At 36.6% G+C, this 13,038-nt stretch overlaps 1 protein-coding gene across 1 annotated transcript in view; it reads right to left on the bottom strand.

Annotated features, from left to right (window-relative positions):
* Window positions 1–13,038, bottom strand: part of PHF2 (PHD finger protein 2) — a 98,296-nt gene that overhangs the window by 60,231 nt on the left and 25,027 nt on the right. The window lies entirely within an intron of this gene.

Genomic DNA, 13,038 nt, shown 5'->3' on the forward strand with positions numbered 1-13,038 from the left:
ATTGATATTTCTCATCTCTCCCTTCCTGTCTGTCTGTCCCTATCTGTCCCTCTCTTTGACTCTGTCTCTGTCACAAAAAAAAAAAAAAAAAAAAAAGGCAAGGAACTACAACCAAGACACCTCTACCCAGCAAGGCTATTATTATTTAAAATTGAAGGAGAAATAAAGAACTTTGCAGACAAGAAAAAGCTCAAGGAGTTCATCACCAATAAGCCAGTATTTCAAGAAATGCAGAGACTTTTATAAGAAAAAGAACATAATTATAAAGAATAAAATGGCAATAACTATGTAGCAATCAATTTACATTTTAAATGTAAATGAAATAAGTGCTCCAATCAAAAGACACAGGACAGCTCAATGGATAAGAAAACAAGACCCATATATAAATATATGCTGTCTACAAGAGACCCATCTCAGAATGAAAGACACACACAGACTGAAAGTAAAGGGATGGAAAAGAATATTTAGTGCCAACAAAAATTTTAAAAAGCAGGGGTAGCAATACTTATATCAGAAAAAATAGACTTTAAAGCAAAGGTTATGTCAAGAGACAAAGAAGATCATTATTACATAAAGGGATAAATCTGATAAGAGGAAATACACCTTGTAAACAATTATGTACCCAACATAAGAGCACCTAAATATATAAATCAAATACTAGTAGGCCCTGGCAGGTTGGCTCAGTGGTAGAGCATCAGCCTGGCGTGCAGGAGTCCAGAGTTCGATTCCCGGCCAGAGCACACAGGGGAAGCGCCCATCTGCTTCTCCACCCCTCCCCCTCTCCTTCCTCTCTTTTTCTCTCTTCCCCTCCCACAGCCAAGGCTCCATTGGAGCAAAGTTGGCCCAGGCGCTGAGGATGGCTCTGTGGCATCTGCCTCAGGCGCTAGAATGGCTCTGGTTGCAACAAAGCGACGCCCCAGATGGGCAGAGTATCACCCCCTGGTGGGCGTGCCAGGTGGATCCTGGTTGGGTGCATGCGGGAGTCTGTCTGACTGCCTCCCCGTTTCCAGCTTCAGAAAAATACAAAAAAAAAAAAATACTAGTAAACATAAAGGGAGAGACCAATAGTTACACAGTCATAGTTAGTAGGGAACTTTTTTTATTTTATTTTTTTTTACAGAGACAGAGAGTCAGAGAGAGGGATAGACAGGGACAGACAGACAGGAACGGAGAGATGAGAAGCATCAATCATCAGTTTTTCATTGCACGTTGTGACACCTTAGTTGTTCATTGATTGCTTTCTCATATGTGCCTTGACCGTGTGGCTACAGCAGACCGAGTAATCCCTTGTTTGAGCCAGTGACCTTGGGTCCAAGCTGGTGAGCTTTGCTCAAACCAGATGAGCCCACACTCAAGCTGGCAACCTCAGGGTCTCGAACCTGGGTCCTCCGCGTCCCAGTCCACGCTCTATCCACTGCGCCACCGCCTGGTAAGGCGTTAGTAGGGAACTTTAACACCTTGCTGACATCAATGAATAAATCTTCCAGACAAAAAAAAAAAAACAAAAAAAAAACAAGGAACCTTAATGTGACCTTAAATGACACATTAGACCAAATGGATTTAATTGATATTTTCAGAGCATTGAACCCCAAAATATTTTCTTCAAGTGTACTTGAAACATTTTCCAGGATAGACCACATGTTAGGCCATAAAACAAGCCTCAATACAAGCCGGGCAATACAAGCTAACACTCGCGCCAAACCCAAACAAAGAAAGACAAGCGGGGCAGCCATTTTACCCGTTCTCCTGGTTGGTGCGCAGTTAGTGGGCGAGAGATCTCTTCCTAAGCCCCAGAAGTGGGTGTCCGTGTTGCCCCACATAGAGGCAGGGTCAGAGGCCTTTCTGTGGGCCAAAAGCAGAATCTCTGGGCAGCCCCAGCGCCCTGGGAAAGCCGCGCACGGGAGGGAGCGAGAACTAATTCCAACGGTGGAAATTTTCCGTGCTGGTGAGGGTTTCACTCAGGGAAACGCGGCCGGCCTCATATCCTGGTGTGCGCGCACAGATAGGTAGTGAGCGATTCCTCTCAGTGCCTCGGCAGGGCGCACCCGTGTTATCGCACAGAGGGGCAGAGTCAGGGGCCTTTGTGTGGGCAAAAGCGGAATCTCGAGCCGCCCCAGCGCCTTGCAAAAGCCGCGCACGGGGACGGAGCGAGAGTGAATTCCAGCGCTGCAAATTTCCATGCGGTTGGGGGTTTCACTCAGAGCGTGAGACTACTGGCCGGATATCCTGGTCTGCGCGCGCAGATAGTGAATGAGAGTTTCCTCCAAGCACCCCGGAAGTGGGTGCCCGCCTGTGTTACCAGACAGAGTGGCAGAGCCAGAGGTCTTTGAGTGGGCGGAAAGCCCGCCTGATTATGCTAGCAGCTCTGACTGACTGAGCCTTACCCAGAGCCCTGTGCTGAGTGGAAATAGAGTGGGGAGTTGCCAGCTCTTTGAACCTCTTACTATCCAGGCAGAGGCAGCAACAACCCCATAGCTGGATTATCAGGCTACTAATTGAGGAAGGAAAGACTAGGAGAAAGGCTCCAGGAACACGGACTCTCTCACTGGCGGAGCCTATGAAAGCTAATGAGCCTTGACTCCCAACGAGACTAAAGCACAATACATGACATTGCCATAGAGACTTATCAACTGCAAACCTCTACCTGAGCGTGCCAAAGGGGCAGAACCTGGGGTACAGAGTCACCGACCAGGAAGAGGGAGAGAAAAGAAAAAACAAGAAGATAACCTCTCAAAATCAAGAATAATCTGCAGACTTTATAACCTATCCCATTTTATTATATTTGTTCGTTTGTTTCTCTTATCTTCATTCTTGATACTTTTTTTCCTCCTCCAATTTGGCCGATTAACTCTCTGCCGGTCTTACTCTCTCCTCTCCTTGAACTACACTACCCATAAGTGTTACATCTCCCATTATCTTTTTTCTCCTCTTCCTTTCTCTCTATGAGGGTTGCACTCCAAAACCCTTAACTCTCTCTCTCTCCTTTCTTTTTTCTTCTTTTACTGGTTCCCTCTTTTTTTCTCTCTCTCTCTTTCTTTTCTCCCTCTATATTAGTTTCTTCCTTTCTCCTTTACATCTCCTCTCATTCAAACCTCAATAACAAACAAATTATCTTATCTGGGACTCAAACTTATGTTTGTGGCATTTTGGGGGTTTTTTACTTCACCTTTTTAACTCACTAGCAGTGCTCCCATCCCTGGCTCTCCATTTTATCTAGTTCTTGTTCCACTAAATACAATAGTATTTTTTTAATTTGTCCCCCCATTTTTCTGTTCTCTTATTCCTCTCATCATAACTCTTAGACAACACCAACACCTAAAAGCAAATCATTTTATTCTTGACCCAAATTTTTTCCTTATTTGCTTTTTGTGGGTCCATACCGCCCTCCTTTTTTTTTTTTTTCCTTTTTTTTTCTTTTTTTTTTTTTGCCCCTTTATTACTTTTCCCCAATTCAGGACCTCCATCACAGGCATTGTTTGTTATAATTCACAGTTCACCACAAGATTTTCTCAAGAAAAAGGGGAGAGGAGAGGAAAAAAGGAGGGGGGGAATAATTTCCTTTTTTTAAAATTATTATTTTATTTTTCTTTATTTCATTATTAATTTTTTTTTAAAAAAAACAACTCTTTTTGATTTTTTATTTTTTTTAACTTTTTATTCTTTATTAAATCTCATTAATACTACCAACAAAACCACCCTCAGATGCCATTAAGGAAGAGAAAATCGAATATCATGGATACAAAAGAAAGAGAGGTAACACAGCTAGATGAGGAAAAATCTATGGAGAAAAAATTTAATATATTGGAAACCTTGGAGCTAAATGACAGAGAATTCAAGATAGAAATCCTAAAAATCCTCCGAGATATACAAGAAAACACAGAAAGGCAATTTAGGGAGCTCAGAAAACAACTCAATGAACACAAAGAATATATGTCCAAAGAAATTGAAACTATAAAAACAAATCAAACAGAGATGAAAAACTCAATTCACGAGCTGAAAAACGAAGTAACAAGCTTAGCTAATAGAACAGGTCAGATAGAAGAGAGGATTAGTGAAATAGAAGACAAGCAACTTGAGGCACAACAGAGAGAAGAAGAAAGAGACTCAAAAATTAAAAAAAATGAGATAGCCCTACAAGAATTATCTGACTCCATCAAAAAGAATAACATAAGAATAATAGGTATATCAGAGGGAGAAGAGAGAGAAAATGGAATGGAGAACATACTCAAACAAATAATAGATGAGAACTTCCCAAGCCTGTGGAAAGAACTAAAGCCTCAAATTCAAGAAGCAAACAGAACACCGAGTTTTCTTAACCCCAACAAACCTACTCCAAGGCATATCATAATGAAATTGACACAAACCAACAGCAAAGAAAAAATTCTCAAGGCAGCCAGGGAAAAGAAGAATACAACATATAAAGGAAGGCCCATTAGATTATCATCAGATTTCTCAGCAGAAACTCTACAAGCTAGAAGAGAGTGGACCCCAATATTTAAAGTCCTGAAAGAGAGAAACTTTCAGCCACGAATACTATACCCATCAAAGCTATCCTTCAAATATGAAGGAGAAATAAAAACATTCACAGATACAGAAAAGATGAGGGAATTTATCATCAGAAAACCCCCACTCCAGGAATTACTAAACGGGGTTCTCCAATCAGATACAAAGAACAAAAAAAAAACAGAGCCACAAGTAAAAGCTCCAAGAAGAACACAATAAAACCAAATTTAAACTATGACAACAACAAAAAGAAAGAGGGGGAGAAGATGGAGATTAACAGTAGCAAAGGACAATGGAGTGCAAAAGTACTCACAAAATAGTTTGCTACAATGAACAGGGTAGGGACCCTTTTCATTACTCAAAGGTAACCACCATTGAAAAAACCACCACAGAAGCACATGAGATAAAAAAGATAGCAACAGAGGAAAGATGTATGGAATACAACCAAATAAAAACAAAAGATAGAAAAACGAAAGAGAAGGATCAAACAAGACACAAAACTAACAGAAAGCAAGATATAAAATGGCAATAGGGAACTCACAAGTATCAATAATTACACTAAATGTAAACGGATTAAACTCACCAATAAAAAGACACAGAGTAGCAGAATGGATTAAAAAAGAAAATCCAACTATATGCTGCCTACAGGAAACTCATCTAAGTAACAAGGATAAAAACAAATTCAAAGTGAAAGGCTGGAAAACAATACTCCAAGCAAATAACATCCAAAAAAAAGCAGGTGTAGCAATACTCATATCGGATAATGCTGACTACAAGACAGGAAAAGTACTCAGAGATAAAAATGGCCATTTCATAATGGCTAAGGGGACACTGAATCAAGAAGACATAACAATTCTTAATATATATGCACCAAACCAAGGAGCACCAAAATATATAAGACAGCTACTTATTGACCTTAAAACAAAAACTGACAAAAATACAATCATACTTGGAGACCTCAATACACCGCTGATGGCTCTAGATCGGTCATCCAAACAGAGAATCAACAAAGACATAGTGGCCTTAAACAAAACACTAGAGCACCTGGATATGATAGACATCTACAGGACATTTCATCCCAAAGTGACTGAGTATACATTTTTCTCCAGTGTACATGGATCATTCTCAAGAATTGACCATATGTTGGGCCACAAAAACAACATCAGCAAATTCAGAAAAATTGAAGTTGTACCAAGCATATTTTCTGATCATAAAGCCTTGAAACTAGAATTCAACTGCAAAAAAGAGGAAAAAAATCCCACAAAAATGTGGAAACTAAACAACATACTTTTAAAAAATGAATGGGTCAAAGAAGAAATAAGTGCGGAGATCAAAAGATTTATACAGACTAATGAAAATGACAATACGACATATCAGAATCTATGGGATGCAGCAAAAGCAGTGATAAGAGGGAAGTTCATATCACTTCAGGCATATATGAACAAACAAGAGAGAGCCCAAGTGAACCACTTAACTTCCCACCTTAAGGAACTAGAAAAAGAAGAACAAAGACAACCCAAAAGCAGCCGAAGAAAGGAGATAATAAAAATCAGAGCAGAAATAAATGAATTAGAGAACAGAAAAACTATAGAAAAAATTAATAGAACAAGGAGCTGGTTCTTTGAAAAGATCAATAAAATTGACAAACCCTTGGCAAGACTTACCAAGGAAAAAAGAGAAAGAACTCATATAAACAAAATCCAAAATGAAAGAGGAGAAATCACCACGGACACCGTAGATATACAAAGAATTATTGTAGAATACTATGAAAAACTTTATGCCACTAAATTCAACAACCTAGAAGAAATGGATAAATTCCTAGAAAAATACAACCTTCCTAGACTGAGTCAAGAAGAAGCAGAAAGCCTAAACAGACCTATCAGTAGAGAAGAAATAGAAAAAACCATTAAAAACCTCCCCAAAAATAAAAGTCCAGGCCCTGACGGCTATACCAGCGAATTTTATCAAACATTCAAAGAAGACTTGGTTCCTATTCTACTCAAAGTCTTCCAAAAAATTGAAGAAGAAGCAATACTTCCAAACACATTTTATGAGGCCAACATAACCCTCATACCAAAACCAGGCAAGGATGGCACAAAAAAAGAAAACTACAGACCAATATCTCTAATGAATACAGATGCTAAAATACTAAACAAAATACTAGCAAATCGAATACAACAACATATTAAAAAAATAATACATCATGATCAAGTGGGATTCATCCCAGAATCTCAAGGATGGTTCAACATACGGAAAACGGTTAACGTAATACACCATATCAACAAAACAAAGAACAAAAACCACATGATCTTATCAATAGATGCAGAAAAGGCTTTCGATAAAATACAACACAATTTTATGTTTAAGACTCTCAACAAAATGGGTATAGAAGGAAAATATCTCAACATGATAAAGGCCATATATGATAAACCATCAGCTAACATCATATTAAATGGCACTAAACTGAAGGCTTTCCCCCTTAAATCAGGAACAAGACAGGGTTGTCCACTCTCTCCACTCTTATTTAATGTGGTACTAGAGGTTCTAGCCAGAGCAATCAGACAAGACAAAGAAATAAAAGGTATCCATATCGGAAAAGAAGAAGTAAAGGTATCACTTTTTGCAGATGATATGATCCTATACATCGAAAACCCCAAAGAATCCAAAAAAAGACTACTAGAAACAATAAGCCAATACAGTAAGGTCGCAGGATACAAAATTAACATTCAGAAGTCAATAGCCTTTCTATATGCCAACAATGAAACAACTGAGAAGGAACTCAAAAGAATAATCCCCTTCACGATTGCAACAAAAAAAATAAAATACTTAGGAATAAACATAACAAAGAATGTAAAGGACTTATATAACGAAAACTATAAACCATTGTTAAGGGAAATTGAAAAAGATATAATGAGATGGAAGAATATACCTTGTTCTTGGCTAGGAAGAATAAATATAATCAAGATGGCTATATTACCCAAAGCAATATACAAATTCAATGCAATTCCCATCAAACTTCCAATGACGTTTTTTAAAGAAATAGAGCAAAAAATCATCAGATTTATATGGAACTATAAAAAACCCCGAATAGCCAAAGCAATCCTAAAGAAAAAGAATGAAGCTGGGGGCATTACAATACCTGACTTCAAACTCTATTATAGGGCCACGACAATCAAAACAGCATGGTATTGGCAGAAAAATAGACACTCAGACCAATGGAACAGAATAGAAAGTCCAGAAATAAAACCACATATATATAGTCAAATAATTTTTGATAAAGGGGCCAACAACACACAATGGAGAAAAGAAAGCCTCTTCAATAAATGGTGCTGGGAAAACTGGAAAGCCACATGCAAAAGAATGAAACTGGACTACAGTTTGTCCCCCTGTACTAAAATTAACTCAAAATGGATCAAACATCTAAACATAAGACCTGAAACAATTAAGTACATAGAAGAAGACATAGGTACTAAACTCATGGACCTGGGTTTTAAAGAGCATTTTATGAATTTGACTCCAATGGCAAGAGAAGTGAAGGCAAAAATTAATGAATGGGACTACATCAGACTAAGAAGTTTTTGCTCAGCAAGAGAAACTGATAACAAAATAAACAGAAAGCCAACTAAATGGGAAATGATATTTTCAAACAACAGCTCAGATAAGGGCCTAATATCCAAAATATACAAAGAACTCATAAAACTCAACAACAAACAAACAAACAATCCCATAAAAAAATGGGAAGAGGATATGAACAGACACTTCTCCCAGGAAGAAATACAAATGGCCAACAGATATATGAAAAGATGCTCATCTTCTTTAGCTATTAGAGAAATGCAAATCAAAACAGCAATGAGATACCACCTCACACCTGTTCGATTAGCTATTATTAGCAAGACAGGTAATAGCAAATGTTGGAGAGGCTGTGGAGAAAAAGGAACCCTCATACACTGTTGGTGGGAATGTAAAGTAGTACAACCATTATGGAAGAAAGTATGGTGGTTCCTCAAAAAACTGAAAATAGAACTACCTTATGACCCAGCAATCCCTCTACTGGGTATATACCCCAAAAACTCAGAAACATTGATACGTAAAGACACATGCAGCCCCATGTTTATTGCAGCATTGTTCACAGTGGCCAGGACATGGAAACAACCAAAAAGCCCGTCAATAGATGACTGGATAAAGAAGATGTGGCACATATACACTATGGAATACTACTCAGCCATAAGAAATGATGACATCGGAACATTTACAGCAAAATGGTGGGATCTAGATAACATGATACGAAGCGAAATAAGTAAATCAGAAAAAAACAGGAACTGTATTATTCCATACGTAGGTGGGACATAATAGTGAAACTAAGAGACATTGATAAGAGTGTGGTGGTTACAGGGGGGAGGGGGGAATGGGAGAGGGATAGGGGGTGGGAGGGGCACAAAGAAAACAAGATAGAAGGTGACAGAGGACAATCTGACTTTGGGTGGTGGGTATGCAACATAATTGAACGACAAGATAACCTGGACTTGTTATCTTTGAATATATGTATCCTGATTTATTGATGTCACCCCATTAAAAAAATAAAATTATAAAATAAAAAAAATAAATAAAAAATAAAAAAAATAAAAAAGATAAGAGTATGGTGGTTACGGGGGGGAGGGGGGAATGGGAGAGGGAAAGGGGGAGGGGGAGGGGCACAAAGAAAACAAGATAGAAGGTGACAGAGGACAATCTGACTTTGGGTGACGGGTATGCATCATAATTGAACGACAAGATACCCTGGTCTTGTTATCTTTGAATATATGTATCCTGATTTATTGATGTCACCCCATTAAAAAAATAAAATTATTTAAAAAAAAAAAAAAAAAAAAAACAAGCCTCAATAAATTTAAGATTGAAATTATTCTAAGCATCTTCTCTGACCATAATGGTATAAAACCAGAAATCAATTACATAAGAAAACACAACACAGAAAAACATATAAATACATGGAAGCTAAATAACATGTATACTAAACAATGAATGGGTAAACAATGAGATCAAGGGAGAAATCAAAAGATACTTTGAAACAAATGAAAATGAAAAGTCAACAACCCAAAATCTATGAGACACAGTGAAAGCAGTCCTAAGAGGAAAATTCATAGCAACACAGGCCTGCCTCAAGAAGAAAGAAAAATCTCAAATTAACAATCTAACCTTACACCTAAATGAACTACTTAAAAAAAAATCCCAAAGTAAGCAAAAGGAACTAAATACTTAAGAAAAAGCATTTGACAAAATCCAGCACCCAATTATGATTTAAAAAAAAACTCAGTAATGTAAAAACAGAAGAAACATGCCACAATATAATAAAGGCCATATATGACAGACCCACAGCTAACATCATACTCAATAGGGAAAAACTAAAAGCGTTTCCCTTAAGATCAGGAACAAAACAGAGATGTCTACTCTCACCACATTTTACTTATTCAACACAGTACTGAAAGTACTTGACACAGTAATCAGAAAAGAAAAAGAAAAAACAGGTATCCAAATTGGGAAGGAAGAGATAAAACTGTCACTATCTGCAGATGACATAATATTATATGTAGGGAACTCTAAAGATTCTACCAAAAAGCTACTAGAACTGATCAAAGAATTCAGTGAAGTAGCAAAATACAAAATAAATATTCAGAAATTGGTTGCATTTTTATACACCAATAATGAACTATCAGAAAGAGAAACTAAAAAAATAATCACATTTATAATTCATCAGAAAAAAGTACCTAGGAATAAATTTAACCAGGGAAGTAAAAGACCTGTACTTGGAAAATTATAAAACACTGGAGAAAGAAGTCAAAGATACTAATAAATAGAAAGATATACTGTGCTCATGGGTAGGAAGAATTAACATCATTCAAAAATCCACACTATCCAAAGTGATCCAAAGATTCAATAAAATTTCTATAAAAATACCAACAAAGTTTTTCATAGACCTAGAACAAGTTATCCAAAAACGTGTATGGAAATGTAAAAGACCCTGAATAGCGATCTTGAAAAAGAAGAACAAGGTGGGAGGTGTTACACTACCTGATATCAAACTATAATACAAATATATAGTAATCAAACCAGCATGATACTGGCATAAAACCAGACACACAGATTAATGAAACAAAAGAGAGAAAGCAGAAATAAACCCATGCCTATATGGCCAATTAATCTATGACAAAAGGAAGAAAGAACATACAATGGGGTAAAAAACAGTTTACTCAATAAATGATGTTGGGAAAATCAAACAGGTACATGCAAAAAATGAAACTAGGCCAACATTTTTTACCATATGCAAGAATAAACTCAAAATGGATTAAAGATTTAAATGTAAGATCTGAAACCACAAAACTTCTAGGAGAAAACCTAGGCAGTAAGATCTCTGACATTACTCTTAGCCATATTTTTTCAGACATATCTCCTTGAGCAAGGGAAACAAAAGAAAAAATAAACAAATGGGACTATATCGAAAAGGTTTTTGCACAGCAAGGGAAACCATTAACAAAACAGAAAGACAACCTATTGAATGGGAGAACATATTTACCAATAATACACCTCATAATATCCAAATTATAAAGAACTCATACAACTCAATGCCCTCCAAAAAATCCAATTAAAATATGGGCAGACGACCTGGATAGACACTTCTCCAGAGAAGACATACAGATGGCCAATCAATATATGTAAAGTTGCTCAACATCATTAATCACCAGAGAAGTGCAAATTAAAACCACAATGAGATACCACACTACCTCTCACTTATCAGATGGCTATCATCAATAAATCAACAAATGGCAAGTGCTGGCAAAAAATGTGGAGAAAAAGGGACCCTGGTGCACTATTGGTGGCAATGCAGACTGGTGCAACTACTGTGGAAAACTGTCTTAAGACACAGTTTTTAAGACTGTGTCTTAAGACATTTCTGAGTATGAGAAGTAATCAATGCACAACTAAGTGGAGCAACAAGTTAATACTTCTCTCTCTCTCTCTCTCTCTCCCTTCCTTGCTTTCACTTCCTTGCTTTCACTCAGAAAATAAATAAATAAAATAATAATCTCAATTTCCATCTAAGAAAACTAGAAAAATAAAACTAAATCCAAAGTAAGCAGAAGGAAAAAGATATAAAAAAATCAGAGCAGAAATAAATAAAAGTGAAAACAGCAAATAAACAGAGAAAGCAATGAAAGCAAAAGATTATTCTTTGAAAAGAACAATCAATTGATAAGCCTTTAGCTAGGTTAATAGAAAAGAGAGAGAAAGAGAGAGAGAGAGAGAGAACGTGGACACAAATGACTGCTGTCAGAAATGAAAGAGAGGTGATCATTACAGATCCCATGGACATTAAAAGGACAATAAAGAGTTATTATTAACAATTCTATGGTCACAAAATTGATAACCTAGATTAAATTAACCAAGTCCTTGAATGATTCAATCTATCAAAATTCACACAAGGAGAAACAAAGAATCTGATTAGGCCTCTCTACTAAATAAGGAAATTGAATCAATTATTAATATAGCCTTCGAAAACAGAAAACAGCAGGCTTAAATGGGTTCTGTGATTAATTCTACCAAAGATTTAAGAACGATATCATACCAATTCTCTACAATCTCATGCAGAAATTAGAAGTAGAGTAAATACTTCCTAACTCATTCTATGAGGCACAGCATTACCTTAATACCAAAATCAGACAAGGACAGAGAAAGGAAAACCAGACAGACAGAAAGAAGACCAGACAAAGACAAAAAGGAAAATTACAGACCCATATGTCTCATGAACATAAATGCAAAAATCTTGTTCAAGACATTCACAATTAAAATTCAACACTGTGTGAAATGAATTATACATCATGGTCAAGAGGGATTTATTCCAGATATGCAATAACTCCCTCTTGATCATGATGTATAATCAATTCATGTAAATCATCCCATACACGGGCTAAAGTAGAGAATCATATGCTCATATCAACAGATGCAGAAAAAATATTTGACAAAATCCAACATTCCTTCATGATAAAAATTCACAGCAAACTAGAAATAGAGGGGAACTTCTTCTACTTCTTAAAAAAAAAAAAGAAAACTACCGAAACCTACAGTTAACATTATACTTAGTATGAGAAATTAGATTTTTTTCCCCCAAAGATCAGGAAAAAGCAAGGATATTCATTATTACTACTCCTATTCAACATGGTAAAGGAAGTCCTAGCTCATTAAATGAGACAAGAGAAGAAAATAAAAAATGTATATATTGGAAAGGAAGAAATAAAAACTGTCTTCCTTTGCAGATGACAAATCTTCTATGTAGAAAATCCCAATCAACCAAAAAAGTCCTGGAACTATCAGTGATTATCAGTGATTATAACAAGGTTGTGGGATACAAGGTTAATATACAAAAGCAAATTTTCCATTTTTTATTTCCAGCAATGAACAGCTGGAATTTTAAATTAAAAACAACACCTTTCCACTGAGCCAGAGGGGTACACAGCACAATCAAATGTCAAAATAATCTAGAGA

Source organism: Saccopteryx bilineata, chromosome 2 (assembly GCF_036850765.1).
Source record: "Saccopteryx bilineata isolate mSacBil1 chromosome 2, mSacBil1_pri_phased_curated, whole genome shotgun sequence".
NCBI lineage: Eukaryota > Metazoa > Chordata > Mammalia > Chiroptera > Emballonuridae > Saccopteryx > Saccopteryx bilineata.